This window comes from Pipistrellus hanaki, assembly GCF_964339955.1.
Source record: "Pipistrellus hanaki genome assembly, chromosome: 2".
NCBI lineage: Eukaryota > Metazoa > Chordata > Mammalia > Chiroptera > Vespertilionidae > Pipistrellus > Pipistrellus hanaki.
The window spans coordinates 96094640-96105349 of NC_140504.1; positions in this window are offsets into that span (position 1 = coordinate 96094640).

The window sequence follows — 10710 nt, forward strand, 5'->3', positions numbered from 1 at the left end:
TGTTACCCTATGTCTTTTGATTGGAGCATTTAATCCATTTACATTTAAGGTTATTATTGATAGGTACTCATTTGACGCCATTTTTATTCTATACCCATGTTCCTTCTTCACTTCTTATTTCTTTATTTTTACAGTAGACCCTTTAGCATTTCTTGCATTGCTGGTTTGGTGGAGATAAATTCCTTCAGTCTTTTTTTGTCTGTGAAGCTCCTGATTTCCCCTTCAATTTTGATTGATAGCCTTGCTGGGTACAGTATTCTTGGATTCAGACCCTTCCTTTGCATGACTTTGTATATTTCGTCCCATTCCCTTCTGGCCTGATAAGTTTCTGTTGAGAAATCAGTTGCTAGTCTGATGGGGGTTCCTTTGTATGTAACTTTCTGTCTCTCTCTGGCTGCTTTTAAGATTCTTACTTTGTCATTGTTGTTTGCCAATTTAATTATAATGTGCCTTGGAGTCTGTCTTCTGGGATTCATTTTGCTTGGGACTCTGCGGGCATCTTGGATTTGTGTGGTTTTTTTCTTTTCTATTTCAGGAAAGTTTTCTGTCATTATTTCTTGAAATACTTTTTCCATGTCTACCTCAGTTTCCTTTCCTTCCGGAACCCCTATTATTCGAATATTATTTTGTTTTGTTATGTCCCAAAGCTCCCGTAGCCTCTCCTCCTGCTTTTTCATCTTTTTTTCTAGAAGTTGCTCTACTTGGGTATTTTTTTCCATCTTATCTTCTAGCTCACTGATGCGGTCCTCCGCTTCATCTAGTCTACTCTTGATGCTTTCTATTGAGTTCTTCATGGTAGCGATGTCACTTTTCATTTCTTCTTGGTTCTTCTTCAGTTCCTCATGGCTCTTCTTCATTTCCTCATGGTTCTTCCTCATTTCTTCTTGGCTATTGTCAAATTTCTCTTCCATTCTTTTTAGCCATGCTATGATCATTACTCTGAATTCTTGCTCTGGTAGGCTGCTTACCTCTGACTCGTTTACTTCCTTTTCTGGTGATGCCTGCTTTTCTTTCACGTGCGGACTATGTTTTTGTCTCCCCATCTTTTCAGGAAGTCTGGTTATGTGGTATTCCTTCTCCTGCGTTGATTTTTGAGGTACAAAATACAACACTACCAGGTACAACACAAGAGGCACTTAACAGGAATGTATTTACAATATTAATAACCTCTAATAAAGGTGACCACTAGAGAAAGGCAACTTAGGGGATAGTTGAGAAGGAATAGAGGTAAAAATAAAATAAAGAAAAAATTTTTTTAAAAAATTAAAATTAAAATTAAAAAAAAAATTAAGTAAATTAAAAAAAAAAAAGAGGGATAAAGAGATAGAAAAAGAAGAAAAGGAAAAAAATAATGACAAAATGAATTTGGAAAGCAGGGAAAAAAAGAAGATGGAGAGAGAGAGAGAGAGAGAGAGAGAGAGAGAGAGAGAGAGAGAAGAAGCAAACTAAAAGAGAAATGTGAAACAAACTATATATATGTGGATAAAATTGCCAAAGAACAACCTCTGGACCCCGCCAATGCCAGTAACAATATTTGGAGATTAATACAAACTACTATATCCACTATTATTAAGTAAGGCTATGATATACAGAAGTAAAAAAAAACAAACAAAAACAGAGGATTTAAAAAAAAATACAAAGGAACAATAACAATACAGGAATAAGCATAACAATTTCACTAAAAAGCCTAAAAATTCACAATAATCAACCTTCACACAAACAATGCGACAAGGATAGAGGGGAGAACAGATTTTTTTTTTTTTTTTTTTAACTAGTTAATATAGTGCAGAGATTGGTATTTATACACTTGGATCAGGGGTTGGAACTTAGGTCTATAAGTATAGTGAGAGCTTTAGCAGGGGGTATACAGAAAGAATAGAGGAAAAACTAAAGCCAGAATGGGATAGGATACACTGTAGACTAAAGGGTAAAGTTTAGTAGGAGAGTGATAGTGTAAAGGTTGAGTTGGGATAGGGTTGAATGATGCTATAGTAGAGATTAAAATAGAATGAAGGTTACTCCTAATGTAAAATAAAGAAAAAATAAAATGGTACTAGAGAGAGAGAAAAAATAAATAAATAAAAAATTTTTTAAAATTTGCAAAATAGCAGTAGTAATAGTGATGATAGAGATTGAAAAATGTAATAATTGAAAAGGTAAAATCAAGTAAGGAAAAAAGAAAAAAAATTGTTTCTTAAGTAAAAGATATGAAAAATGAAAATTAAATAAAAGATGTAAAAAATGAAAATAAAATAAAGAATAGCAAAATTAGCATAAAAATGACCAGTAGTAGTCCCTTACTTCCTCAGTTAATGTATTTGGCACTTCTGATTCTCGGACCAGACAGTCTTGCAGTTCCCAGCTTTCCACTGCCCCTCAGTTTTGTAAGGTAATCCTTAATTTTAAGTAGGCTATATCTTAGTTATTTGTGTCCATTTATTTTTGATTAATTAAAAGACAAAAGAAAAGAAAAGAAAAAAAAAAAAAAAAAAGGGCAGTTTGTAATTCAGCTCTTAGGTGTCAGTGTTTCTGGTTTGACCTCCCAGTCTTTTTGGTTGCTCTGGCCTTCTTTCTCTATGGCTCTAGTTGGCAGGGTGCTAGCTGGCTCCCAGACTATCTCTTCTGGCTCCGATCCCTTGTTTCCAGGGAGGCACTTTCTCCCTGCAAATTCCCCGGATATGCCCAACTAGGCAGGCCTTCCCTAGTATTCCGAAGCTAGGGGTTGAAGGGGATCAGGCGCCGAGGTGTCCAGATGTTCCGTCCTTGGCGGGACAGCCGCGATTCTTAACACTCTGTCCCCTGTCCCCTGGCGTTTTTGTTTTTTTTTAAAAAAAAATTCCGCTTCTGGGGAAGCTTATGCCAAACCCAGCACTAGATGTCGCTGCAGCCTTCTTAGGGCTCAGCTTTGCGGGCGCTCCATGGAGGCGGGGCCGGAACTCTCCAGCTACCAAAGCTGGCCGTGCCGCAGGACCACGATCTCTCAGGCTTTCCCCGCAAACTCTGACCTTTCCGTGGGTGACCGAAGAACTCCTTTGAATCCACGCGCCTGCGCCAATTCCGGCGTCTCAGCTACTGGATGGACCTCTCCGCTGTGGGCTTTCCCGGCCTCAGAGAAGCCACTCCTTTCTCGCAGCGCCGCCACCGCTGCCGCTGCCGCTGCCGCTGCCGGCCGCCGCCGTGGCCAGGAAATTCTGTCCAGAGGATCGCTCCCTAGCTTGCTAGAGACCTCGGCTGCCCCTCAGCTGCTAATCAACCCTCCCTGAGCGACTCAGATGCCACTTTTATCTGTTCTGGGACCAGAGTCAGAACAGGTCCGACTGTTTGGATCTTCAAGCTCCGCCCCCCTGAATCAGATTTTAGAAAAAATTGACTTCATGAGAAGCCGATTGGAGGGGTTGGAGTCAGGAATTCGTGGGAAGAAATGATAGTGACCTGGGCTAGAGTAGAAGGTGGATAGGACATGATAGGCAATTATGTATATTTTGGAGATAGTCTGGAAAAATAATGGTTACTGATTGCATGGGTGTTACCAGTAAGAACACAGGCAAGACAAGACCTCGGTTCTTGTCTTCCTAAAGGAAATATTTCAATCAGGAGACAAAGAGTAGGAAAGCATGCAAGAGTTTATTGACCCCAGCAAAAACACACTTAGGACAGTGATGCAAGGAAGGGCTTAGAAAAATAACAGGAGAGCCTAAGCTGGGCTGCATTGGCTCACTGGGAAGTCAGAGAAAAGGGGGCCATGGAGACAGGTTCAGGGGTTTAGCCTGGGATGAGCTGCTCCTGCCCTTTGTTCTTCTGGTTGCAAGTCTCAGGGGTCCCTTAGAGGTTAGGAGATGTGTCCCTGTGAGGGAATGAGAGAGGAAAAGGAATGGTATAGGTGTGCTCCCTGGAGGGAGAGTGAGCTGGGACCTTTGTTTTCAGGGATTTTAAAGTCTGGGAGTGTAGAGTTGGTCTTAGGGGAGGATCAATAGAATATTCATAAATTTTATGCTGATATACCAAATTGAGATTTATTGTCTTAATTTGTCTGTTTTTGGATGTGGTTGGCAAATGGCACTCACATAATTGGATTTCATTTACACAAATGCACGAGTTACACTGTGTTATGGGGTCGAACCCTGGGTTCAAAATAAGACCACTGGAGGCTGATGATTGATTAAAAAAAAAAAAAAGCAGCTGAGACCGGTTTGGCTCAGCGGTAGAGCATCGGTCTGCGGACTGAAAGGTCCCAGGTTCGATTCCGGTCAAGGGCATGTATGTTGGTTGCGGGCACATCCCCGGTAGGGGGTGTGCAAGAGGCAGCTGGTCGATGTTTCTCTCTCATCGATATTTCTAGCTCTCTATCCCTCTCCCTTCCTCTCTGTAAAAAATCAATAAAATATTTAAAAAAAAAAAAAAAAAAAAAAAAAGCAGGCAAGGATTTATTGAAATACTTGCCAGGACGGCCGCAAGAGCACCACACACAGGTGGCCACACTCACTACCGCACCGTTTCAGGTGTAGGCAGTCCTTTAAAAGGTCTAAACCACAAGAATTTTCCTTTGTTCTGAATTCTAAATTCTAAATTCTAAATTCTGAAGGCTGGGAACAGCCTGCAGGATCATTCCCAATCACATCCCGCTGGACATTGGAATGTGGCCCTATCTTGCAATAGCCAATAACACAGAAGCAGAGCTCAGTGGTTAGTCTCTAAAGGTTATCTACAGTTTCTACCCCTGAAGCTACTGAGTCAGTGGGAATCAATCTCCTGTAGTTCTAGTCCCAGACACAGGGAAATTGCCTTATCCTCCAGGTCTCCATCTGGGGAAGCTGAGGTAACTATTCTATGTTTATTCAGCTGCAGGAGCCAGACTAGAAGAGTTAAAATTCAAACAGCAGTTTTTACCTGAGTATGGTTGCTACCATATTTCAGACTGGGAAGGGCAAAAAGAATCAAACCAGCCGAAACTGGTTTGGCTCAGTGGATAGAGTGTCGGTCTGTGGACTGAAGGGTCCCAGGTTCAATTCTGGTCAGGGGCATGTATACATTGGTTGCGGGCACATTCCTATTGGGGGTTGGGGGGCGGGGAGATACAAGAGGCAGCTAGTCGATGTTTCTCATCGATGTTTCTAGCTCCGATGTTTTCACATTTCTGTGAAAAGTCAATAAAATATATATATTAAAAAAAAAAAAAAGAATCAAACTAGATCCCTGCTGTGGGATCTGAGCTCCTCACCCTACACTCTGTGGGGTTTGTTTCTCTTTACTGTGTGCTCTTGAGTAGTAGTTTAACCTGTCTTGGTTTAGTTTCTGAAAGGAAACTGCTTAGGCAGAAAACTTGTAATGAAGATGCGACATTTAAACGTGATCCTTAAATTCTAAAGAATTTTTAGTGTGTCCGTCCATGAATGATGGCACCTGGAGAGAAGAGATGCCTCCTAAGTAGAGAGTAATCCAGCTTGATAATTTAAAGAGAAGTAGAGGGGTAGTTAAAACTTGCTACAATGGTATTGTTATATTGTAAATCAGAAGACGCCTTAATCAATAAGCCAACTTTATTTGGAGTCCTGTTCATTTCATTAGCGCTAGCGGGCCCAGAGGAAATCTTGCTTTTCAAATAATGGGGCCCAATATGGTGGAAATCTCCTTTATTTATATGTTTTTCAGCTCTTTGTTTTCCAAATTTGGAATGAGACTTCTGGACCTTCTGAGAAAAAGTCCTGTGTGCTGGGACAGACTGTGATACCATATCTCAAGGCCTGGCCTGGTGCCAGCACTGACAACTCTGTCTGGAACATAGTTTGTGGCCTCTCTGGAATGGCAGTAGTCTTATTTTTCCCTGTTATTTAAGCAAGCAAATGTTTACAGAAGCCAGAATAGCAGGGTTAAAATTTTAAACAGCAGTTTTTACCCAGGATGGAGGTTACTAGGCTTCAGTCTCTTTTAGTTTCGTTTTGGATTTTTGTTCATTTTGTATTTTAGTTTTAGTCTGGGATAGACACAGTTATCCGTTAAGGAAGATTCTTGCTCAAGGTGGCATTGATCCTAAGAGACTCCTGGGATGTGTGTTGGGCAGCAGGATAACTACCCTTTAATTAAGGCTAATTAACCTTTAATAAAAATCGTATCAAGCATTAGTGTTTAGGTAATATTTATCCTCTTGTTATTTTTTGTAGGCCACCTCAGATTCTATATTGAATTCTATATTCTTTATAGACTTAGTTGATTGAAATTTTCACTTTTTGTTTTATACAGTCTGTCATTAGACGTTGTTTTGTTTTTTACCCAAAATAAACACTCCATTATCCTTTGAATGGTCTTCATCTGTGTTATAAGATAGAACATAGAGAAATAATTGTATTAGATAGAAGTGTGATTTAAATGTGTGAAATATAAACTGTGTGAAAGCAAATGTAAAATGGCGCCGGGAACGCCACCAAAAAATCAGTGTGTAATGTAAACAAGTAGAGGCCCTCACCCCAGTGAGCAGGCTGTGACACCCCGATAAGCGACACACGAAGACGTCACTTGACAACTGACCTAGCAACCAAAGAGGATAAAACCAGAGACCCCGACGGAGGGAATCAGAGCTGTCATCTGCCTCCACAGAGCCGGTCTCCTCTTGCTGATCTCCTTCCTTCGGCCTTTGAGAAATCCTCCACCGCACGAGCAACTTACTGCCGGCAGAAATCGTCCTTCGTTGTGTGTCTCGCTTTGGGTCGCCGGGTGGCCTTGCCTGGGTGTTGGAAGCCGCCAGGACTTAGGTAAATAAACCGTGTGACTTCGAGCATTGTATGTTGTGTGTCCTGCATAGTTATTTTAAGCTCGTGCCAATAGGCGGACTCCGAGGTAAAAGGGAGCGTGCGCGCCCTTTTGGGAGTAGGCCCTCGGTAGTCACCTGCGTTGTTCCAGACTCGGTAGTCCAGAGATATTTAATTAGTGGTAGAATTGGAACAATCTGTGACTTGGATTTTCCTGCCAGCTTTGAAGACCTCTTTGAAACATATCCATTGAAATCTACTCAGCATTCTCTTCCTGCTTAGCTGCTACCTAGTCCATGAGGCTTCTGAATATTTTTTCCCTAGTTCTCAGAACACGGTATATCTTTTATATCTGTTACCCCACTCTGTTAATCTCCCTCACATTTTGGGGATATGTATTTTTCCTTTGTATACCTTGCTGCATTGTAAATCATGTAAGACATGCATTATTTTATTTTGTATATTAAGAGACCATATATTACTCATCTTTTATATTTACTTAATGGCCATGTACCACTTATTTTTGTTTGTATGTGTACATACACTGGCTTATATAACTTTGTAATTCCAGTCTGAGGCCAGGAACCACTGGCAAAGGTAATAACATTTATTCACCTATTTTCAGTATAAAAAATTAAGCATATTCTTTCAGTTAAGATGTATAGGTTTAACAAAACTTTTTTAAAAAAATATATTTTATTGATTTTTTTACAGAGAGGAAGGGAGAGAGATGGAGAGTTAGAAACATGGATGAGAGAGAAACATTGATCAGCTGCCTTCTGCACACCCCCTCCTGGGGATGTGCCCGAAACCAAGGTACCTGCCCTTCACCGGAATCTAACCCGGGACGCTCTATCCACTGAGCCAAACCGATTTCAGCAAAACTTTTAAAATTATTTTTAAAATATAACACTTCAAATTTGTTCAAGCTAATTAGAAATGTGGTAGGCAGTAAGACAGATATGAGCAGAGCAAGAACAATGGGCCAGGTGCAGAAGGTCACCAGGGCAGAAAGCCCTGGGTGCTTAACAAAGGACAACAGTAGGGTGGGACCTTGCCCCCAGGGTGACTTTTTCTCCCCTAACACATGCTAGTCTTGCAGTTTGGACTCCCTGACCTTTCATTCCTAAAGATAACATGTAGGCCTCAGTTCTATTTCACGTCCAGGCCCAAAAGAGCAAGAAAGCCAGTCCAGGGACCCTATGGCTGCCCTCAGGACCAACTACATTGGATAATGATCCCCTGCTCTGGTGCTGACCAGCCGCATTGGAGATTCTGACCCTGAAAGGAAGCACCTGGAAAGCTGCTGAATATTCTTTTAAGTTCCTCCCCTGGGACTTCCCCTAAAATCTTCACCCTTAAAATCCTTAGGATGGAGGACCCAGTGTGCTCTTCCTCCCAGGAGCCTCCTTCTCCTTCCTTCACCCTTTCCCTCCCTCTTCTCCTTCCTCCTAGGTGAGTAACCTTTACCTTTTTCATTCCCAAGCTCCTGGGGCCCTTCCTTTGACTGTATAACTTGTTTTTTTCAGCCCATTTCTTCTATGAACTACTTCTTCTACCTCTGTGATTTTATATATAAATGTTCTCTTTATAGTTTGAGTGTTGGGTGTGAATTCTTTCCTAGCCAGAACTCAAGTACCAAGATTGCTGAACCCAGGGCTGGTCCAACCTCACCTGTCTAACTCCTGGTGCTGTTCCTGCTGACTATAACAGAAACTTGATTTAATACCTAAGTAATTAAGTTTTAGACATCGTTCAATAAGGCATTCTTGAGAAAAGATTGAGAATTATTCTCTGGAACTTAGTAAAAAAAATTTTTTTTTAATGTATGTACTAGTTATTGCTACTTCTTTCCTAAATTCAAATTTTTCTGCACACAAATAGTAATTTTTAAACAAGTATATATTGATTTATTTCTTACCAAAGAATCTGAATAAACCCCGGTTAGAAAACCAGGCAGCTGTGTTTCTCATCCTTTAAAAAAAATCAATATTAATTTTATGGATCATTATATTTGTCTTGTCCTTTGAATTATCTTTCTTTTTTTAAAAATTTATAATGTAGCTCATTATTGATGTTTCCTGATAAACTTAATTTTCTGAATATTTATAGAGTTGTGTTGACTTTAGTGTGCCAACCTAGGTCATCAATACTTTAATATTCATTTGGGGGTATATCTTACCTTACTTCTCTTTTACTCAAAACTTTACTAAAAAATATTTGAGAAATGGAAATTTATTTTGTAAATATTACAAAATTAGCAATTCAAACAAGATATTAATATATCCTGATCCTAAAATTTTCATCTGTTTATGAACTTGATTCTCTTTTCAATTCTATTACATCAGGAGATAAAATTCCTTCCCAGGCTGGTGTGGCTCAATTGGTTAGAGCATCATACACCAAAGGTGCATTCTATTTCTAGTCAGAGTACATACACAGGTTATGAGTTCCATCCCTGGTCAGGATGCATATGGGAAGAAGCAACCAACTGATGTTTCCCTCTCACATCTCTCTCTCTCTCTCTCTCTCTCTCTCTCTCTCTCTCTCTCTCTCTCTCTCTCAAAAAGATCAATAATAAAAAAGATAAAATTCCTCTAAAAATCTATTTGAATGCTTTATTTTTTCTTTATCTTGAGAACTGTGTTTAATTTTTTTGCAGTTTTTTTCTTTTTTTCTTTATTGATTAAGGTATAACATATGTGTCCTTATTGACCCATTGCGCCGCCCCCCCCCACTCATTCCCCCACCCCCCTGTTGTCTGTGTCATTAGTTAGGCTTATATTCATGCATATAAGTCCTTTTGTTGAACTCTCCCCTTTATCCCCACTCTTCCCTACCTTCCCTCTGAGGTTTCATAGTCTGATTGATGCTTCCTGTATTTGGATCTGTTTTTGTTCATCAGTTGATGTTGTTCATTATATTCCATAAATGAGTGAGATTGTGATATTTATCTTTCTCTGTCTGGCTTATTTTGCTTAGCATAATGCTCCCCAGTTCCATCCATGCTGTTGCAAATGGTAAGATAATATTTCATTGTGTAGATATACCAGTTTTTTAATCCACTGTGTAGATATACCAGTTTTTTAATCCATCTACTGTTATGGTAAATAGTGCTGCTATGAACATATGGGTGAATATATCCTTTCTGATCGGTGTTTCTAGTTTCTTGGGGTATATTCCTAAAAGCAGATTCCCTGGGTGAAATGGGAGTTCCATTTTTAGTTTTTTGAGGAAACTCCATACTGTTCTCCACAGTGACAGTACCAGTCTGATTTTTTTTTTTTTTTTGCAGTTTTTTTAAACTTTCTAAATGACTATTTGAAATGGCAAGTTAAACCTTAATTTTAGGATTAGCATAGGTATGGTCGTAGAATGCATTAGTTTGTGATAATGATTAAAAATTGATTTGTTAATACAATATAGTTTCCCACATTAAAAGTGTTTTTGATAATATCAAAAGTGCATTTCAAGTTAAGTTTTGACCTTTTAATTTTCTACAAAAAAATATTTACCAATCATTGCATATTTATTAAAATAAAAATAACTTTGGCCATGGCCATCTCAAGAACCATAAATAATTCCATGGCCCAAAGTGGCTCTTTCCTGAAGCTGTGAAAAGGATCCTGGGAAAGAAGCAAAGGAGGGGACAGATCTCAGGCAGTCCTGAGGCTTCAGCAATTCTGGTCTTTTGCCATATAAGAGTTCTTAGTAAGCCAAGGCCTACAGGAGGAGGAACTGACTATCTCCTGGGAAAGGCCCGTGTAATCTGGAAGAGCACAAATTTCTTAAAGTGGGAGTTGGAATCCAAGTATCTCCTGGTTCTTGATGAAACAATTCAGTCATTTTCAAGGACATGAACCTGGGGAAATAACTGGCTCTTGGAAACAGTGTTACTTGTTACACCCAGACTTGATCCCCAAGGACCACCAGGGAGCTGAGTCCGATGCAATAAACAAAAGAGCCT